Source organism: Tupaia chinensis, unplaced genomic scaffold (genome assembly GCF_000334495.1).
Source record: "Tupaia chinensis unplaced genomic scaffold, TupChi_1.0 Scaffold000527_1, whole genome shotgun sequence".
NCBI classification, from domain to species: domain Eukaryota; kingdom Metazoa; phylum Chordata; class Mammalia; order Scandentia; family Tupaiidae; genus Tupaia; species Tupaia belangeri.
The window spans coordinates 6815282-6822781 of NW_006160040.1; the positions used below are offsets into that span (position 1 = coordinate 6815282).

At 37.5% G+C, this 7500-nt stretch overlaps 1 long non-coding RNA gene across 1 annotated transcript; it reads left to right on the forward strand.

The window, feature by feature from the left end:
* The first annotated feature begins 585 nt into the window (after positions 1-585).
* LOC114009367 (uncharacterized) lies at positions 586-4553 on the forward strand. Its single transcript, XR_003550797.1, has 3 exons — positions 586-1464; positions 3084-3183; positions 4266-4553. It is a non-coding gene; the product is annotated as an uncharacterized LOC114009367 (long non-coding RNA).
* The last annotated feature ends 2947 nt before the right edge of the window (positions 4554-7500 follow it).

Sequence of the window (7500 nt, forward strand, 5' to 3'; positions counted from 1 at the left end):
ACAGAATGGTAATTAACAAAAACTTCAAATAGAAAACATCCTTATCCAGGGAGTTAGGGGGCTTAGAAGTGGAAAGGGACATTACCAATAGGAACCTGGAAATAGTAGAGACTAAAAAAGATTGAGAACACTGAGAAATGGCATCTTAACTAGACTTTGAAAGTAGATTGGGAAGACATCATAGGAGAAGTCATTCCGAAAAGTGAAACCAACAAGAGCAAAAAAAGTATGTTCAGATAAACAAAAAACATTCTTATTTATCCAAATTGGTTGATAGTAAATGAGAAGTAGAAGAAAGCCTAGACAAATTGGTTAGAAGGCTTTGAATACTGAAGAGGTTAGAGTTTATGAGAGTGTTTTAGGGAGTCAGAAGATGCTGAGCAGGAAATAATTGGCTTGATTTAGTGGTGGTATAGAGGAAGGTTTCAGTAGTGAGGAGACAGGCAGACAGAGACTGCACACTGGTCATCTAAAGTAGGGAAGACCTGGAGATGAATACTTTATTCATTTTATTAAGTATCTGTATTGTTTAAGGAACTGTGCTAGATGCTGGGGTTACAGTGAGGGCTAGGACTTGCTATTAGGGAGTTTTTAGTCCAGTGAGAGACTCTTAAAGACTCCAAGAGGAAGTCTCTATGTAAAATTTTGTCACTTCACTTCTGACTCTTGCCTGATTCTAGAGGATTGGGTCTTCATTTTCCAATAGGATGTTTTTCTTATGTTCTGAAACTGCTTTTCCATATTTTGAGTCAGCTACTGAGAAAGTATCCTAAACACTTACATATAAAGAAAAGCAGTTTATTACTGAAGATAAGATAGGAATACTACATCAAGCAAGGCAATGAAGAAAATAACATGTCTTAAAGAGATAGCTGAAGGTGATGTGGAGAATGAATTGGAGGTTATGTTAGGGACAAGAAACCAGTTAAAAGACCGTGGTGGTAACCCACCTGCTTTATTGTAAGGACCTGAGCTAAGACAGTATGAAAGTAAGAAAAGTCCTTGGTGGCTCCTTTCACCATAATCCTTTCTACACTCCTGTAGTACAACTAAGGAAAGGGTCAGTGACTGGTTTGGAATTGCTTTTTTTACAGAGGGACTGAAAAATACAAGGAATAATCAGTTTACTCTTTAAACATAGAGCCAATTCTATCAAGTTGTATCTTTTCTGGTTCCTTTCTTACTTTTAACTTTTGTTCTGCAGCTTTCACATTGATTCTATGAGCTCCCTGATAAATTCTTGCTTTTGCTTTAGGTAACCCAAACTGGTTCCTAGGGCTTACCATCAAAAAACCCAAGTTGAGGCCCAGGCACAGTGGCACAGGTGGTAGGAACACCACTGTGTGATACTGGAGCCACATAGGAAGTCAAGGTTCAGATCCTGGTCATCTTGAACGTGCTGGACATGCCATGTGCACCTAGGATCCTATCTGACTGGGAAGCTAGAGGGAGCATTGTGGCCTGGTGAGACCCTGTTAAATGTCTCTCCTTTCCTTACCTCTTTCTTCTCTAAATTTTTCCCTCTCTCCTTTTCATTCTCATGAAAGAAATAAACTTTAAAAAGAATTGACACACTGTATGTGCTATTTGAGGTACCTTTGGATAACCAGTGCAGATTGTTAGAGTTGGAAATACAAACCACAACAGTGGTTCTCAAAGTGTGGTTGCTGATGCAACACTAGTATCACCTGAGAACTTGTTAGAAGTGTACATTTTTAGGGTCCACCCCAGGTTTACTAAATAGGAAACTCTGAGAGTGGGGCCCCACCAATTTGAATATTGAAAGCCCTCTAAGTGATTCTGATACGTGCCATAGTTTGTGAACCAACTGACCTAGAGTGTTAAAGGGAGATTAGTAGTAGAGATAAAGATGTATGAATCAGATGTATGATTGGCACTGTTGGGGGAATGAATAAACTCTCAGAAGAGTGGAAGAGAGAGATGAACCCCTGAAGTAGATGGAACAATCAAGAAATAAAGAATAGTACAGTACAATAAAGAGAAAAGCTTTGTATGATCTAGTGTCAAAGGCCATCTGGATGAGGACAGTGCCAAAGCTGTCGGGCTGGCCATTAGTAGGCCTTTTGTGTCCATTAAAAGAGAAATTATATAGACTAAGGGGAAGGGAATAAAGGCAAAAAAAAAAAAAAAAAAGAAAGAAAGAAAGAAAGAATCCCTTTTGCAGCAGTTTGGAAGTATAAGAAAGTTGGAATAGTAAGATCAAGATGACTTTTTCAGAGTAGATGTTTTAATTAGCTTTTGCTATATAGCAAGCTAAAACACAATGACTTAACACAGTAATTATTATTCTAGCTCACATGTCTGAGAGTTGGCTGATCTCAACTGGGTTTGCCTGTTTGCCTGTGTTCCTGTTCCTAGTAGGAACTTTGCTGTGGGCTGGACTCTGTTTCACTCATCTGTCATCCTCCTCCCAGGTCTGACTAGCTTCCTGTGGCATAAATTTCTTCCAGGTCTGGGACTCAAACCACAGTCAGCCAGGCGGGAGTCCAGGGTCCTTAAACACCATGCCACTTGTTGGCCCCACACATAAGTTTCTGATTGAGAAGAAAGAATTGCTTAAGAAGACAAGCAGAAACACACATGGCCGCTGAAGACCTAGATTCTAAACTGATAACACTGGCACTTCTGCCTTATTCTATTGAACAAAGCAATTCACATGGCAACCTCATTTTCTAGGGGTGGGTATATAGAGGTCACTTCTTTTTTTTTTTTTTTGGAGAAGTTTTTTGCTATAGGGCGTGTGCACTCGCCAGACAGACAGAGAGAGACAGAGAGACAGAAAGCGAGAAATCACCCCCCAGGGGGGATGGTCACGCCGCAATCCCTTCTCCTCCATTCTCCTCTCCGGATCTTGGGCACACACGCACATGCGCCCGGCGTGAGTTCTAAGCCACCGGATCCGGGACGCAAACCACGATTGACTACGTGGGAGTCCAGCGACATAGCCATTACGCTAACTGCTGGTTCCCATAGAGTTCACTTCTTTAGGGAAATTGCAAAGTGACATGGCAAAGGGTATGGGCTCATGGTGGCTTGAATAATTGGGACCTTTCATACCACAGTGGGGATGACCTGACCGTGTTTGAAAATAGAAGGGCATCAAATAAGCCTTTAAAAAGAGGGTGAACACTTCTGAGGATTAAAACAAGGAAATCTGATAAGGTAAGATTTAGCAAATTAAAATACAAAATGCCCAGTTAAATTTGAATTTAAGGTAAACAATGAATCCTTTTTTTAGAATCAAACATGTCTCATGCAATATTTGGTAGGCTATCAGTACATTTGTTTTTGTTGTTATGTTAAATACCATTTAAGTATAATGTAAAATTTGGAACATACCTTAAAATATTCCTTGATTATTTAAAATCCCTATTAAACTGGACAACCTGTATTTTATCTGCCAACTCTACTTTGAATGGATTTTTGAAAAATATCTTTGAAAATGTAATCTACAAAGGGATAGGTAGGTGCATTTGAGCTTTAGTCTTGGAAGAAGTTTGGATCTGCTAAATATGCTAAGTGTCAGTGTTAGAACTGCTGAGCAGTAGTGAAGGCCATTTGAAAAGAGGCAGCATGACCTTTTGTTGGATTAAATCATTGCTGGGATGAAGTAATAACAGAGATTACTGCTACAGGGGACCACCTTGGTTTGACTTTAGCAGGAGAGGCCTGGGCAGGAGATACAGGCATAGATGAAATGACTAGGGTCCAACCTGTTCAGGAAAGCAGGTGAGACCAGAAGATGAATTGGGAGGGACTGAGAGTCTTGTAGTCACAATGAGTCAGAAAGAAGTTCACAGAGAAGAAACTTGGACTTAACCCTCTTGGAGGAATATCGAACCTTCTGTATGATAATGGGATTAAAAAACAATTTCACATTATAGAACTGGAACTAAATTAAAAAGAGTTCTAGCTAGCGATAAGGATCTGGTTTTGATTTCTGGTTGTGCAGTCTTTGACTTTCCTGTGCCTTAGCTCTTTACTTGGTGTTTTTGTTAAGCACCACTAAAATGTATCTGTAGTGAATAAATATGAGTGCCTTAGAGAATATGATTTTAAAGAAAAATAGCAAGTATAAATTATGTGTTTTCATCTTTAGTTAACATATGCTAAATATATACACAATTATCTAACCATTGAAGTTGAAGCTCACACAACCTTTACCATTTAAGGTTGTTATCTTTACTGTTACTAAAAGAAAATAATTGTCATGCTCAAGTCATGTCTATCTCATTTCCCCCTAGGTGACCATGCTCTGGGATTTTCATAGTTTGAGTAATTCTTATGGGCTCTGCCACCCAGCAAGTTAAAGAAGACAAGATTCTTCCCAGGGGGTTGTGGTTCTGGGAATGTGAGCAGCTTGTTTTCATGAGATTTGCACCTTGATCTGGCCTGCTGTTAGGAGCTGCAGTGGTTGTGTTTGTGTTGTTTTTAGTTTTTTTTTTTCCTTCCATTTTACATAGATTTTTGTAAATTATTTGTATATAAAGAATTTTTAAAAGTGAATATTTTATGAGGATGTTTGCTTATACAAGGGGAAATTAAAACTATTTTAAAGTCACCGCTCATGTGTTATAGTTTTTCTTTTAAAATAAATGAAAGTATTAATTGATAATTTGTCTAAAAAGAAAATGAAGACCACAAAAATGGCAATGCTTTAATGTTTTAAAGTAAGGTAATATTGTTCTCCTAATGGAGTCTTCTAAGGAATTACCATGCTCTCGTACACAATCGACTTTAAATGCATTCTTTATCTTTAAAAGGAAACAGAATAGGATCATTGAGTAAATCACATGTGTTCACAGTCTTGTCTGGTGTAATCATATACTACACAAACACATTATTCTGTAGTCAGGAGAGTAAGGGGACATTTGAAACAGGACTTGCCCTTGAGGAGACCTTTTTTTGTTTAAAGAATAGTGCAGTGAAAGACCACACAGTAGAAGAGAACAGAAAATATCTTCCATGCCTTCCCCCACCTTTATACTTTCTTGTTCTCCTTTGTTCTCTAAAGACATCTGTTGTAATGATTATTCTGTAAAACTCACAGGTACATAGCAGAAGGCATATCATATTTCATTTATTATTTTGTCTAATTATTGCTTGCTTTGATATTATGCCATTGTGGATTTTTAAAATATTTTGTTTATAAAAAATATTAAAGTATGTTTTAGAAAATGTATTAGGTGACTATAGATATCTAAAGAGTAAATATTTTAGTTCTGAATTTAATAAAACTATATTTTAGCAAGCCTAACAGTCTTTTATTAGGCTTAAAGAAATACACTAAAAAGAGTTGCTTAAAAAGATGAATCTAATTATTTATTTTTATTATTAATTGCAATGGCTTTTTAGATACCTTAAAATGAGATGGAAATATATAAAGGTGATCAATGATGGGACATTTTGTTTGAAAAATTGATGTTTTACTTGTACACTTCTGAAAGTGCTCATTGGTAACTGAATCAAATTATAAAATTTCAAAGGCTGGGTGTGGTAACATATTTCTGTAATCTTACTCAGGAATCTGAGATAGGAAGATCAGGAGTTTGAGGCCAGCCTGAGCACCGTAACAAGATTTTTAATCTCTAATTTAAAAAAATAAATAAAAATAAAAATGCTAATGGATAACAACAACTCAGCTGCAATACATTGAAAAAATATTTATCAGAGTTAAGATTAAACAAATTTAGGGCCAGGCATTTGGCATGATGGTTAAGTAGGCTGGATCCCACATTCCAGACTGCAGTTTGAGACCTGGATTCAGCAGATTGAAAAACACACCAAGCATGGGTTCGTGCATGCTCAAAATCCCAATTAAGAAGGGATTACAGTGTGACCATCCCCCCAGGGGTGGTCATTTCTGCTTCTCTCTCTTTCTCTCTCTCTCATGAGCATCTGCACCCTATAGTGAAAACTGAAAAATAGTTTTTTATTTTTAAAAATGTGATAAAAAGATGAAACAAAGTAAAATCTGAAATAATCTCATCTTAACTAAGATCCTTCCTTTCTGCCAAATTTAGTAAGGATATCTGCCTCAATTCAGTTTTATGTTATATAATTTTTAATGGTCATATTTAGGTATTTAAAATTATCATATTTAAGCATTTAATATATATATATTTTGTATGCCTAATCCTTATTATTTTTATTTTGGTAGAGGTTTTTTGCCTTAGAACACATGCACTAGCCAGAGAGAGAGATAGAGACAGAGACATTGAGAAAGAAAAGTGAGAAATCATCCCCCCCCAGGGAGATGGCCACAACACAATCCCTTCTCCTCTGTTTTCTTCCCAGGATCTTGGGTACACACGCACACACGCTTGGCATGAGTCTCAAGCCACCCTGTCCAAAACTTGAACCTGATCAACTGTCTGGCAGTCCAGTGAGGTAACTACTACACCACCTGCTGGCCTCTGAAAACATTCTTAATTATGAGTAACCATGAGATGAAATTTTGGAAGATTCAAAATGGTTGCATTATATTTAAAGTTTTTCAACATTTTGCTATTTGGGTTGCTGTCTACATTGTGAATGCAATTCAAAATTCAAGTTTTTACTTTTTTTTTTTAAGTTTTATTGTAGGGCATTTGTCCTGGAGAGAAAGTGAGAAATTAGGCCCTACGGTGATGGCCATGCCACAATCCCTTGTCTTCCATTCTCCTCTTGGGAGTTTGGGCATGAACCCAGTGTGTTTTTCAAGTCATTGTTGCTGGGACTTGAACCATGCAGTCAGCCATGTGAGGTCCAGCTGCCTTTACCATTTTGCCACCTAGCTGACCCCAAGTTTTTATTTATTTCTAAAAATTATTTATTTAATTTTATTTATTATTATTATTAAATTTGTTATAGAGCATGTGCACTCACCAGAGACAGAGAGAAAGAAAGAGAAGGAAAGTAAGAAAGCAAGCCATCAGGCACAGGACTAGAACTGTGGTTGGCCATGCGGGAGTCCAACGTCTTAACCATTATGCCACCTGCCAGCCGAAGTTTTTACTTATTTTTTTAAGAGGTTTTTGCCATAGGATACATGTACTCAGCAAAGAAAGAGAAACGGAGACAGTGAGAGGGAAAGTGAAAATCATCCCCCAGGGGTAATGACCATAATCCCTTCTCCATTGTCCTCCTGGGATCTTGGACATGCATGCATACATGCCTGGTGTGATTTTCAAGCCATGGGGTTAAGGACTCAAATGGTGATCGACCATGTGGGAGTCCAGCAATGCAACCACTACACCGTCCTGGGCTCCCAAGATTTTATTTCTTAATTAGTGGTTTTACATTGCTACCCAGTTTTGTCCTAGGTTGATTTTTGAAAATTTGGGGGATTTTTTTTTTGTTGTTTCAATGTATTTTTCAGTCTTATGATTATGAAAATTGTTAAACATACTCAAAAGTAAAGCAAATAGTTTGACGAACCCCAGATGTTTGAGCTTTTTGTGGTATGTTAGTACAGGTACTGTGATTGCTTATACAACA